Below are 13,093 nucleotides of genomic sequence, written 5' to 3' on the forward strand. Positions count from 1 at the left end.
ACTTGTGCAATGGTGCACTCGGTATGGATGTGAGGGTAAAAATAGCTATTAAAATGTAAACTTTGTTTAAACTTTAAATCTGATTAGATTATTTGAAGACAATCTGGATGCACTTTTAATTCATTTATACAATAAGTCACTTAGAATGCTATATATACAATAAGGATAGTCTAAATATTTTGAATGATTGTTATACAATTGGCTGGTTTCTGGTAGTATTTATACTTTTTGACTTCATCTTAATAAGAGCAACTTCTTGCAAAACAGATAAGGACTAGCTAGGTTTATGTTCCTTTCATGACTTTGTCAGTAAGGCATTGGGCAAAGCCTGTTTTCTTCATGTTATCTATTCAGATTTGGAAAAGGCCTTTGACTCTGTACCTTGCAATGGTTTGAAAGGTGCTTTATTTAAAAGGAGTAAATGCTTATATGGTTAATGGCTTAAACTTAAAAACAGACTGCAGGTTTAAGGTGTATATTCTCATTGTACAGATTGTCCTATTAGGTACCACAAACATCTGCTTTAGGTTCTGCGATATTTATTTTTAACCTCTTTGTTAAAGAAAGTAGATACTGATTTACAGGTATATTACAAATCTGCTAGATGTGCTCTTCTAGCAGGCTCCAGAGCCTATCCTTGGTCTTTGACCTAAACTGACTCCTTTTCTCATGCAGCGGCCTACACCTCCTAATCTATCAACCCCACTTTCTCCGCTTACATGACACTCTACCTTAGACTAGCCCCATTTCCTAGGTGCTCAATTTATTCAAACATCTACATGTTAAAACCACTACAAGGATGACTTATTCCCATACCTCTCAATTGTTCAGATATTTGCAGAATGCCCAAATTTTTGCCTCATATTTTAGGTCTGTAAAATTTATGGTTTTCTGAATTTTTGTGGCAAATCACTGAGGACTGATTTCATTAAATAATGGCAGGCATTTGAGTTTCAGGCTTTATATCCTTCAGAAAATAAATTGTAACATAAGACCTTTTATTCTAGCAACTTTCTAAGTTTATAAGAGCAGTATTTAAAATTTGTCCCTATTTTGGGGGATTTGTTTCCCCGCCCGCCATTATTTTTGGCTTTGTCCAGATTTTTCAGTGCTACGAGGTTGAGAGCTATGCTCATTCCATTGCTGCATGGACAACATCTGCATGGACGATATCTGGAACAAGCTTCCTGTTAATAATAAATCCTGTAACTCCAAACCTTTGGTGAAAAGCAGGAGTATCATCTTATTGCATTGCAAGAATAAAATCTTAGAAAAGGCTTACTTAATTGCATTCCATCACAACTATCTTATAAACTGCCACTTGCGAATGCCTTAACCCAACATATACATCATACATATTGTACATATATGAATAATAACATTTATTACATCTGATTTATCTGTTTTGCTTGTATATTTATTGGTATTTTAATATACATATACTAGGTTTTAGTTAGAATGTTGCTACATGCAGTATAATTATAACATATTTCTACCCAACTGCCCACTTTCCTGCAATATCTACCAGTTTCCTGTTCTTTTAGACCTTGTTGTTCATAACTATCTGTGCTGTGCAATTTACTTAATCTGCATATTCTTTGCCTGTACACTGTCCTGTACGTTTATTTAACTAATAGGCTTATCTTACATTATTGTCATATATCACCTCCTATGGGTTGAGATGGCCCTTTTCTTCTACCTGTCTTCATTTTTCGCTTAAGGGAGTCCTCCATTGCTCCTTTGAATTCCTCTTACAAATCCCTCTAATGATCATGCTTCTTGCTCATCCCAGCATTGTCTTCATGATCCATATGCTGAGTTTAAGAAGATCTTTTTCTTCTTTCAGCTTCTCCCGATTAGGGAGGCACCTCAGTGGATCACCTGTCTACTCATGATTATCAGTGGAGTTTTTACGGGGTCGAGTTGCCAGCCCATGGCCCAACCTTCCCCAGAAGGCACACACACTCATGCACTCACACCTAGGGCCAGTTTAGAGTATCCAATCCACCTACAGCATGAGCTTAAGAAGATACAACCCTGTAAACCTGCAGAGGTACTTTAGACACAACAGAGTATTAATCATACAATAATATGGCCACTGTTAGTCACCACATGTTTTTTCTTTACCCGTATCTGCCAGTGCTCTCACCAGGCTGAGATTATTTTGCCTTGTTACAAGAGATTAATCATGTGTACAACCCATATTTCCAATAAAATGCAACTGATGATTTTGCTGTACTGACCTTCTGCACATCTCAGCAGTCTATTGTCACCGTAAATCTGCCATGACCAGAACCCTTCTCTTTTCAGTGATATTTCAGCTGCCATGTAAGATGCTGATCTCAATATTGGTATCCATACTATACATCATTACTGCTGTCTGCTACATTAGCCTGCTGGAATTCCATAAAAATGGTCACCAAAAAACTAGGCTCCTTCTGACAAATGAGTTTGCATTAAGTAGTTAATTGCACTGTACTACATTGTATCAATTAGTTATAGTGCTGTTGTATGTAGTTTGTGTGGTCTTGTTACACTTGGGATCCATTCGAACTATTCTATATTAAGAAGGTGTTTTTCTGTACCCTTGTGGCAGAAGTGTGCTGATCTAACTTGTCTAAGTTGGGGATTGCTGGTGGAAGGCTTATCATGTGCATTCCTGACTGGTAGTTAGCTAAAAACTTGTTTCTCTTTGCTCTTATTTAAGCCTTGCTTTTGCTCAGTGCTGCTCTTCTTTCAGCAGCAGTTAGCAGTGCCCTGTATAGAAGCAAAAGCATTCAAACTCAGTTTTTCCCTAAACAGCTGTCATTGAAACCATTACAATCGTTTCTGCTGTTCTAGGAGCAACTCAGTTGCGCGCTGAGCAGCGTTGCCTTATAGATCAACCTTAGCCTGCACAAAGTATAGATCTGTCTTGTAGTCTTGGCATTACCAGCACAGTCCTGGCAAATTAACCCATTCCCTTTCCTAATAAAACATACAGTAAGTGCCTGCTATCATGGACGGGCAGTTTCCTGTCATGTCTCTGGTCAGCCTGATAGACATGGGCATCCTAAAGCAATGTAGCAATTGTCTCATGTATACTGACAACCATGTAATCCTGAAACAAACACTTTATGTGAGAGATGTAGTTACACAATGAAATTGGAGGCAAGACTCTCACATAAGGACAAATCAAATGCCCAAACAGGTTGATCTCACTCACACACACACTCCCCCCACTAAATAAGGACATGACACATACACTCTCATATGCAGAGGTACTCACTAGTAACTTACCAAAAAATCAGAGGCCTCCCAAAAGGAAACCACTCACACACATAACAAAGCAAAAATCAGCCACAACACACAATAACACACACACCAGTGTCTCAACAAAGAAGTCCATAAGGCAGTACACCACAAAACCTAATGTATTGGACACACGGATGTTCACTTACCTAACCACTGACAATTGGGGCAACTCAGGATAAATATGGCTAGGCTTCTAAAGGTCTAGGGCCATTAGTCTAGTAACCTTCTATGAACCTATGAACCTATAATTAGTACCACAAATTCCATCATGTGCACATAGCCTAATTCTATATACTCTCTACTCCAAATAGTTCTAATTCTAATTCTAAAGACATGCCTCTGGAGCATTTATCCCCAGGCCTCTGCTTAAAACAGGCTCTGTCCTAGTCGGACTTTCCAATCAACAAATGTTAAATAATAAATTATGTCCATCTTTGACAGTTATCTAATCATTTCTGCTTTAGAAATTGAATTTACTGCATTTCACATACTGGTTCATGATCAATCAAATGGACCTTAGTTCAGTGGACAATCCAGTAAACAAAATGTAAGTAAATGCAATAATAATATTTGTCAATGACTGTAAACTGGGTAGTCACTGTTAGTATTATGGCTAAACTTCTTTATCTAGTGTACAATCCAGTAAACAAAACATAAGTTAATGAAATAATAACATCTACTGATGAGTGTAAATTGGGTAAAGTAGTCACTCTTTTTATTTATTTATCCTTTTTTGATAACGTTACTTCCACTAGGTTAGTGGCCTCTTTTCAGAGGACCTGAAGAGGCATTTATATTATAAGGAGAAATTTGGCCAGGGAATCTGAATACTTCCCATGCTCTTTTCGATAGGTGCCAAGGGATCTTTTACATTCACCAGAGCTGCCACCACTCAATTTTTACAAACTTCATACTATCGCTGCTGAGAAATATTTCACTAATAAGGATTTCAAATGCGAGCATTATTTAATTACTCCTCCATAATTTATTTTGCTGTCACATGACATCATATCACTGTCTCAAACTGCATAAGCTTTCCGGACGAGTAGGTGTGGTCGATGAAGAAATAGTTAAGCACTGCAGTGTGTTCTGTCACCATTTGTTGTTCAGGTATTGTATTTCATAAGGTGATGACAGGGTATTGTAATGGCCAGAGTTAAGTAAATATAATTTAGAAATTAAGCTGTTTATGTTTGCTTCCTTCATGATGCCTGCTGTGTGCAAAGACATGATTATTGTGACATACATGCACTTTTCTTTCCAGGTAATGCAATTCTTTTTTTTTTCAGTATGTTTTTTTTTCCTACCTTGACCTGAAAAGTTTGATGGCAAGAAAGACTGCAAGAAAGGACTTTTGTAAGTACAAAAGGCAGCTGGTGCAAAGATACATGGAAAAACGATTGCCTGTTCTCGTAAAATCTACTCACACATCCTTGTCTGCTAAGTAAGTTGTTGCCTGAGGTTAATTATATCATTTTGTAATCTTCACTAGAACTGCCTTACACACTTTCTGTCCATTCTTTAATTCTTCCAACAAATTTATCCCAGTTTCATAACAGAATGTAGTGTGTGTGTGTGTGTGTGTGTGTGTGTGTGTGTGTGTGTGTGTGTTTGTGTGTGAGTGAGTGTGAGTGTGTGTGTGTGTATGCGCGCACATAAGTCAATGTGTTTTGCAGATTGTGCAAAATATAATAAAACAGAAAAAACAGAACAGTGCCAAATATTTGCAAATAGACAAACAAACCTGAATGATGTTTCAGCATTTACAAAATCAAGATGAATAAAAACAGCCTTAGTATCTTCCTCATATGACCAGAATGATGCTAACTTTTACTTGTTCGGATGTTAATTCTTTGTTTTAATGCTCCTTTATGTTTCAGTATCTATGAGAAAATATTTATTTTGTGTTAACTGGAAATTAGCACTCTTTCAAATCTCCTATGCTTAAATCACAGAAGGAGCAGCTAAATAACTGTTTTCTTTTGACGATCCAGCAATACAATCTAAGTGAAACAGTCACATCTTGGAACTGGCTAACTGACACAATTGTACCATGTATTTACTCCTATCATAGTTGATGCAAGAGGCATGACTCAGAAAAAAAAATTTAGATCAGGCCTATATAAAGTTGGTGAAAACTGAACCATGAGTCTACCTAGAGAAAAAACATCTAGAATTCATAAGCATATCGTCTCTGTCCTTCCTGTGATGACGTGAGGCATTGCCAACTATGCCAGGAGAAGTTGGGCAGTGGATGTGCACCATATGACAGCATAGCTAGCTGGAGTTTTGTAAAGAATGATATGCTATTTATATACCAAACTGATCTGTACAAGTGCTTGTGTTAAAAATGTATTTGTAAAGCTACTTGTGTTAGACCAACAGTGGGTCCTTCTGGACAGAAAAGAAATACACCTGCATGTCAAACTTTATTGTAACTGTTGAATATATTGTAATAGGGGATAGTGGAAGAGAAGAGGTTAATTTCAGTCTAGCTAACTTTGAAAAATAGTCTGAAATTAAATTACCTGGTTTAGGCCATAAAGATTGTATTGTACAGTTCTGACTGCAGCCAGAGACAAAATGCCTGTGAAAACCAGGACTAGGAATCCCACTGTATTGTCTTTAGGGGTGAACTAATTGCTACCCTGGAAGGGTGGAAGTTTTTGAAATGGTTTTATAACTTCCAGATGCTATAACACATCTTAGCAAAGATTTATGTGTGTGTTATGATACATACGTGCTACATTCTGGTTCAGTTCCTAGTAAAGTGGGAGTGTGGGAACCAGAAGTCAGGTGACCAGATGTATGGGATGTCATTCTGTAATCCAGCACTGCGATGATGTCTTAATACTAGATGAGACAGAACTCTCAGAGTACTCTGTTGTGGAAGCTCACATTTGTTTCTTTTGGGTGTTACTTCTTTTTCCCTTTTCCGGGAACTGACAAGACCACTCGCTCACTACATCTTACCTTGCTTTAGTAAGTAACCAGAGAATAGTAATTCTTTAGATCAGTCAGGAAAATATAGTGAGATTAGTTAAGTACTGTTTTTCTGTATCTGTGTGAATCTGTCCATCTGTGTTATTTTTTAATATTTCCTGCGAATGAAACTCTAGTGTTTATTGTAAATAGATATTTAGTATTTTCATGTTCTTTTATTATTAAATATAATTCAACTTTTCATTGTGCCTGGCCTTTTAGAGAAATTGTAACCTTTGAGAGTACTTATATTTATTTGGTGACACTGTAGCCACTTCTGAAAGCCTTGCTGCATTGGCCAAACACTACCATTTGTATTAGTACTAATTTTTACTAAGTATAATTGGATACCCTGGTAAGAGCCTTAGAGTAGTGGGCTTTGGATTGTTCTAGTAGCAGTATCTACCCTATAGTATGGACAGAGCTGGTAAATCTGAGCCAGCCTTTCCCAGGTGTGTGTGTGCATCTGAAAATTAAATATCAAAGCGTGTGTGTGTCAGCTACTTGGAACAGGGGCACAGAGCACTGGTTTCACAAAGAGGGTAGTGGAGGACATGGTTTGGAACACTTGGCTGTGGAGTCAACTCTACAGCTGTTGTCAGTGTGGAGTATTATTTGGGGCCTGGTGAGAGAGAGGAAAACTCATCCCCAGATTGGGAGTATGGTCCCTGTGTGCTCTTAAGAGAAGCTGTGCTTAGTCCAGAGACCTGCATCTGGAAATATTGTATGTATCACTCTTTGTTCCAAGTGAACATCCCTCACCAGTGTCAGTGGTGAATATTGAGGCTCTTTGATTTCTGGCTCAGAGCAGGGTCATCACACTTCCTTTACTGATTATTTCTGATAATTTTCACTCTCTAATGGAGATAGTCCCATTGTTACAATTTAAGGACCATAGTTTTTTCATGGACTTCTGAATTAACCAGATTTGATGAGGGATGACAGCAAGAGGTTCTGCAGTTTGATTCTTGGCTGGGGTGCTTTCTGTGTGGAGTATCCTGTCAGGGTTTAAGTGAATTTTCTCCGGGTACTCAGTTTTCCTCTCACCTCCCAAATACATGCTATAGGCTGACTATTGACAATAAACTGTCCCTAGGTGTGTGTGTGCAGTGTGCATGTGTGCATGTATATGTGAGTGATACAGAAAAAAAGGTATAATTATCTGCCTCATGGGTTCATAGGTAGGTGCTAGGCTATTAGCCCTAGGGCCTGTATAAGCCTAGCCAAAAAGGTACCCTGGCTTTTGCCACCCAAGAAAAATTATTGTCCTGTGCCCCTGTCGAGCAGAGCCACAGAAGTGATCCCTGGGGTGAATTTCCTATTTCCCATCCAATCAAGATTTTTCTTGAAGAGTGCTAATGAGGAGCTCTGTTTGACATAGATAGGTAGTCTGTTCCAGAGTATGGGAAGTCTCTGGGACATGAATCTATCCTTCCAGCATGTTCTGTTTATTGTGGTGACAAGGTTTAGGTCCCTAAAGCGTGTAGCTCGGAGGGACTGGGATTTCTTTAAGTGGAGCATGTCCAACAGCTCTGGATTTGACATAGCTTTGTATGTTAGGCAGAGATCACCTCTGAGTAGGCGATATGCAACGGAGTAAAGCTGGAGTTTTTTTGAGACGGTCTGCGTAGGACATCTGTTTGAGGCCAGTAATCCTCTTTGTGAGGTATTTCTGTGGCCTTTCCAGTTGTTGTAGATGTCTTGTGAGGTACATACCAAAAGGGGCGTTGTACTCTATAATGGGTCTAATGAGTGATGAGTAGAGGGGAACAATGACCTCTTTTTTTCTGGATGAGAAACCTTTTGTGATGAGGTGAGCCATGTAGAAGGATTTCCTGACCACTGTGGGGATGTGATTATCAAAGGAGAGACTACTATCCACCTGTGTCCCAAGGTCTCTTATCACACTTTCAGCGTTAAGTAGACTACCACTTATGTGGTAGTTCATGGGTACAGAGTTTTTACCAAAGGAGATGACAATACACTTTTTGGCATTGAGCTTCAGGCCATGGCTTTGACACCAGGCATCTGTCTCAGTGAGGCCCTTTTGTAGTATGTCCACAACGTTAGGAGTTTTGATTATGGCTCCTAGTTTGCAGTCATCTGCAAACTTTGTTAGCCAAAAACCTTCTGTGTTAGCCTGTACTTCAGAGAAGTAGATACCAAACAGGAGAGGACCCAGGACTGAACCCTGTGGTACTCCACTTGTCATTGGTCTGAAGTCGGATTTGGAGTCTGCTAATTTCACAGTGTGGGTTCTGTCAGTGAGCCAGTTGGCAACCCATCTTGTGACATAGGGATTTATACCTAGTTTAGTGAGCTTATCTATAATTCCAGAGTGGGGGACGGTGTTGAAAGCCTTGGCGAGATCTAGATAAAATGTGTGAACCACCTTACTCTCATCTATGGCTTTGGTGACTGCTTCAAAGAAGTCAATCAGGTTTATGAGGCATGATCTGCCTTTTACAAACCTGAACTGGGTAGGGTCCAGAGTTTGGAGATTACCAATGCCTTTGTTTATGAGTTCCATGATGATACGTTCCATGGCCTTGCAGACCAGGCTCATCAGGCTAATGGGGCATTACTTCCCAGGGTCCGTCATGGCTCCCTCTTTGAGGAGTGGGATAACTGTCACGGTGCGCCATTCAGTGGGCACAAAGCCTGAGGTGAGGCTATGATTGAACATGGTACTTAGGTAGGGTGCCAGTTCATTCTGTAGTTCATGTAGAATGCAGCCTGGGATATTGTCAGGTTACATGGATGCTGTGTTCTTGGCTTTGGAGTGTGTTGTTTTTACCTGTGCAGCCGTGATTACAGGAACTTTGCATTCTTCCAGTATAGAGATGGGCCCTCTAGGGGGTGAGAGAGGGGGTAAAGTTAGCACTGAACCTATCTGCCAGGATGTTGGCAATATCAGTTGGTTCTGTATATTTAGTGCCATTGTGCTGTAACTCAGAGCAGATCCAAGTGTTACCATTGAGATTCCTGACATAGCCATAGAATGCTTTGTGGTTGTTTTTAGAGTCAGTGGGAATTTTGTTTTCGTAACTAGCTTTGGAGGATTTTATGAGGGATCTCAGCTTCTTTCTGAGGTTGACCAGGGAGTTCCTCCAGTCATGGGATTTTACTCTTTTTTGCAGCAGTTTCTTTCTTCTGTTGTAGAGTTTGTTTATGGCAGAGGACCACCAGATTGGCTTCCTTTTTTTGGAGGATAGCATATTGGTTCTATCAGGGATAGCATGATCCATGCACTCGTGTAAGTGCTTGTAAAGTGCATTTGTGTAGGATTCAGCAGTCATACCTCTATTGTCCATCTACATGGGTGTCATGAAGTTTGCCACTTCTGTCTTAAAAAGTGTGAAGTTGGCTTTGGAGAAGTTTTTTTTACGGTGGTTTCCCTAATTGGGGGTGGGGGTGGGATGTGGATGTCTAGGGTGATTAGCTTGTGGTCGGATCTGACCAGCGAGGAATTGACCCCTGGTGTGAAACACCGGTTGCCCATGTTGGTAATGACCAGGTCTAGGATATTGCTGCCCCTGGTGGGGGTGTGAATAAGTTGATCCAAGGTGTTGGAATTTATGAATTCCAGAAAACGTTGAGCAAAAGAGTTGGTACATGAGTAGTTTTCCCAGTTAATGGTGGGGTAGTTGAAATTGCCCATTATTAGAGTGTTGGGTTGTACCCTAATACTTTCCAGTGTATCAAGAAATGAGGAGTGGGAATCCTGGGGCATGGTGGGGGGTCTGTAGCAAGCTACAATTTGGATTGCGGTCTTGCCCAGAGTTAGCTGCACTTGGATAATCTCGGATGCATTATGCTGTGCAACTAGCCTGGAGGTGTGGCTATCCTTAATGAATATGGACACTCCTCCACCTTTAGTGCTTTGTTCTGGGTTAGGTGGCCGAAAGGTGTGGTATGAATTATAGCCTGGTAACGCAGGGTTGCTCTCTGGAGCTTTGAACCAGGTCTCTGTCACTGCATAGATGTCGATGTTCTCCATTTTAAGGAGTGACTCAAGTGAGTGCATTTTGAGGTTTAGATTTCTAGCATTGAGTAGCATTACCCTCAGATTTTGCTTGCTTGTACCTGTTACGGTGGTGAATTTGTCATTTGAACCTTGCCTAATAAAGGCACTATAGGGGTGGCAAGTGCCTTGGCCAGTATCCGGAATCCCAAGGGCGACAGGTGCAGGCCATCTCTGGCAAAGCATCATGGTCTGTCGTTCATGTCATCCCAGGCAGACAAATACCGGATCCCCTTAGAATGACACCAGAAGCTTAGCCAATTGTTGAAGGCAATCATTTTGTCCTTGTACTGTGGTATCATTCTGGGTGATGGCAGGATGCTACTCAGGGCTAGGGTCATACCTGCCTGGGCTACAAGATTGGAGACCTCCTCCATGTCTCTTTTCATGTAGTCCAGGGAGGTACATCTCAGGTCATTCATACCAACATGGACAATGACAATGTCATATTTGTACTTGTTGTGGAGTGACCTGAGTGTGTGCATTATGTGGCAGATCCTGGCACCTGACAGTAACTTTCTCCTTGTTTAGACTGGTGAGTGTAACATCAGTGTGCCTGACTATAGAGTCACCTATGACTAGAGTATTGGGTACGTTGTTATGCCTTATGGGCTGTGGTTGAGTGGCACACTGAGTTTGTGTGATATGTATCATTTGGGTTATGTTGGGGGATGGAGTTTGCTTGCATTTCTGCTTTGGATGTCCTGATGCTTGGGTAGGTTTTTATTGAGAGCCGTCGTGAATGTAGGTGTGTGTTTTGTGTTTCTATGTGTGTGTTTTGGTGGTGTAGGTTTTGAGGGACTATGTGATAAGTGTGGTGTGGTGCAAGTGTTTACCTTCTCCTCTTGACTGTCTAGTCCAGTCTTGGGTGAAGAGAGCTTTGCTTCCAGTTTGGCTGTATAAGTGCATCTCTCACAGGTTGTATTGTTGGGTGGTAGGAAGAGAGGGTTGTCTGTGTACATGAGGCATTTGCTGCATTGCCCCAAGATGCCCAGAATCATCAGGTAGACAGGAGAAATCACCGGGAGCTGACCCTTAGACATGTCTGGATATGTGCTTATTTATTAAGTACTAAAAACTGCTTTCCTCTAGACAAGTGAGGAAAGTTGAGTGTTGTAGTAATTTGCAGCTTATTTAATGCTTACAACTAGTTCTGAACAAGTGTTGAGTTCAAAGAAACAGATTTCAGTGCTGAAACTAGAAAACTGGCTAGTTCTAAGAAACAAAATTAAGCTAGAAGGCTTGCCTCCAACACAGAAAGGCTTGGGGGCTCAGAAGCCTACAAACTGTCAAGTCCACTTACAGGAAAGGCAGGAAACAAGCTTAAAATTTTTTTCCCAGATGCTCTCTTTGTACACAGTAGGAGTGCCTGAAATCAGAATATGACCTCACTGCACTCAGTTGAGTGAGCAAATGAGATGGGCCCAGAAGGAGTATCCAAACACAAATTTACAAGAGGGGCAGGCAGTTTCAAAGCCACCAAAATTAACACCAAAACAAAACCAGGGAGGGTGGATGGGGAACTAACTGGAAAAAAAAAGAATCAAAACTTCCAGTTCAGTTAATATTCAATGTGACACAAATAAATCAATTAAAATGCTGTATTATTTGAAAAAAGTGCAGATAAAAGGTACTCAAATTCTCTTATAAGTCCAGTTGAATACAGCTAGATCTTAGATGGCCAAAGCTCAGGTTTTAAGCAGAAAATATTCCAAAATGTACCACTTAAATAAGCAGCAACAGAATATCAATAAATGAGACTACCCCCCGACTGCAATTACTGTCTATGCAGGAATTCTAACAGCCAATAAAATCTAGTAAGCACTAACTGAAAAAACAAAGTCAAAACCTCCAGTTCAGTTAATATTCAATGCAACACAAATAAATCAATTAAAATGCTGTATTATTTGAAAAATGTGCAGATAAAAGGTACTTAAATTCTCTTATACGTCCTGCTCCTTACTATACTTCTGCTCCTTACTTGCCTAGTAAACTCTGTGGATGTTAGCAGCTGTACACAGGATCATTATAGGACTAGGATGCAACTCATGAGCATGCATGAATGGATAGTGAGAGTGTGTGTGAAAGATCTTTAAATAAAATGTGTTTGTAAATACTGCATTACACACTGATTTAAATGATCTTTTAAAAAAACGAGGACAAGACTTCCTCAAAAATAATCAGTTCAGTTTTGTGATTTGATGACTTTGCTAGTATTGGACTTATTGTGATTGCAGCTGCACAAGTACCATTGGACATCCTTGTTATGCTTCCAATTGATAACAGAAAACAAAATGGATCTTCCTAAGAGATCTGCAAAGACATTAACCTAGATTTAGGACATTGAATGAACTCACTTATGTACTCCAAATGCAGCTTTCAAAGGATGTCAGTTCTGGAAATTAATAGAAACACCGGATACCAAAGAAATAACTTTGTACATTTGAGCTTTTATGAGTGTGTATGATGTTTGTTTATTTGTCTGTCTGCATAAGCAAGGAAAGGATAGAGGGGTTCTTTGGAAACAAGTAGTTCATTGCATTATGGAAAATATTGTGATGGATGGCAATGTACAAAGAGGGGGGTGATATAGAGAGACGTAGTGCAATCACACATGCATCTTATCTTAACCACCGTATAATGACATTTTAGGGCATTATGGAAATGAGAGCCATTATTTATGTAAAGGATGACATCAGAGACATCAGACATGTCCAAGAAATTCAAAAAATAAATAAAAATTGCATGACAAGTTCTGGATCACCTGTATTCAAGACTGGGATTTGTTGGAGG

General features: G+C 39.9%; 1 long non-coding RNA gene across 1 annotated transcript in view; it reads left to right on the plus strand.

The window, feature by feature from the left end:
• LOC122793359 overlaps positions 1-13,093 on the plus strand; it is a 660,422-nt gene that overhangs the window by 610,377 nt on the left and 36,952 nt on the right. The window contains exon 2 of the long non-coding RNA XR_006363470.1: positions 4,584-4,738. This is a non-coding gene — a long non-coding RNA (uncharacterized LOC122793359). The remainder of the gene's footprint in view (positions 1-4,583; positions 4,739-13,093) is intronic.

Source organism: Protopterus annectens, chromosome 2.part0, assembly GCF_019279795.1.
Source record: "Protopterus annectens isolate FY-2018-M chromosome 2.part0, PAN1.0, whole genome shotgun sequence".
Taxonomy (NCBI): domain Eukaryota; kingdom Metazoa; phylum Chordata; order Ceratodontiformes; family Protopteridae; genus Protopterus; species Protopterus annectens.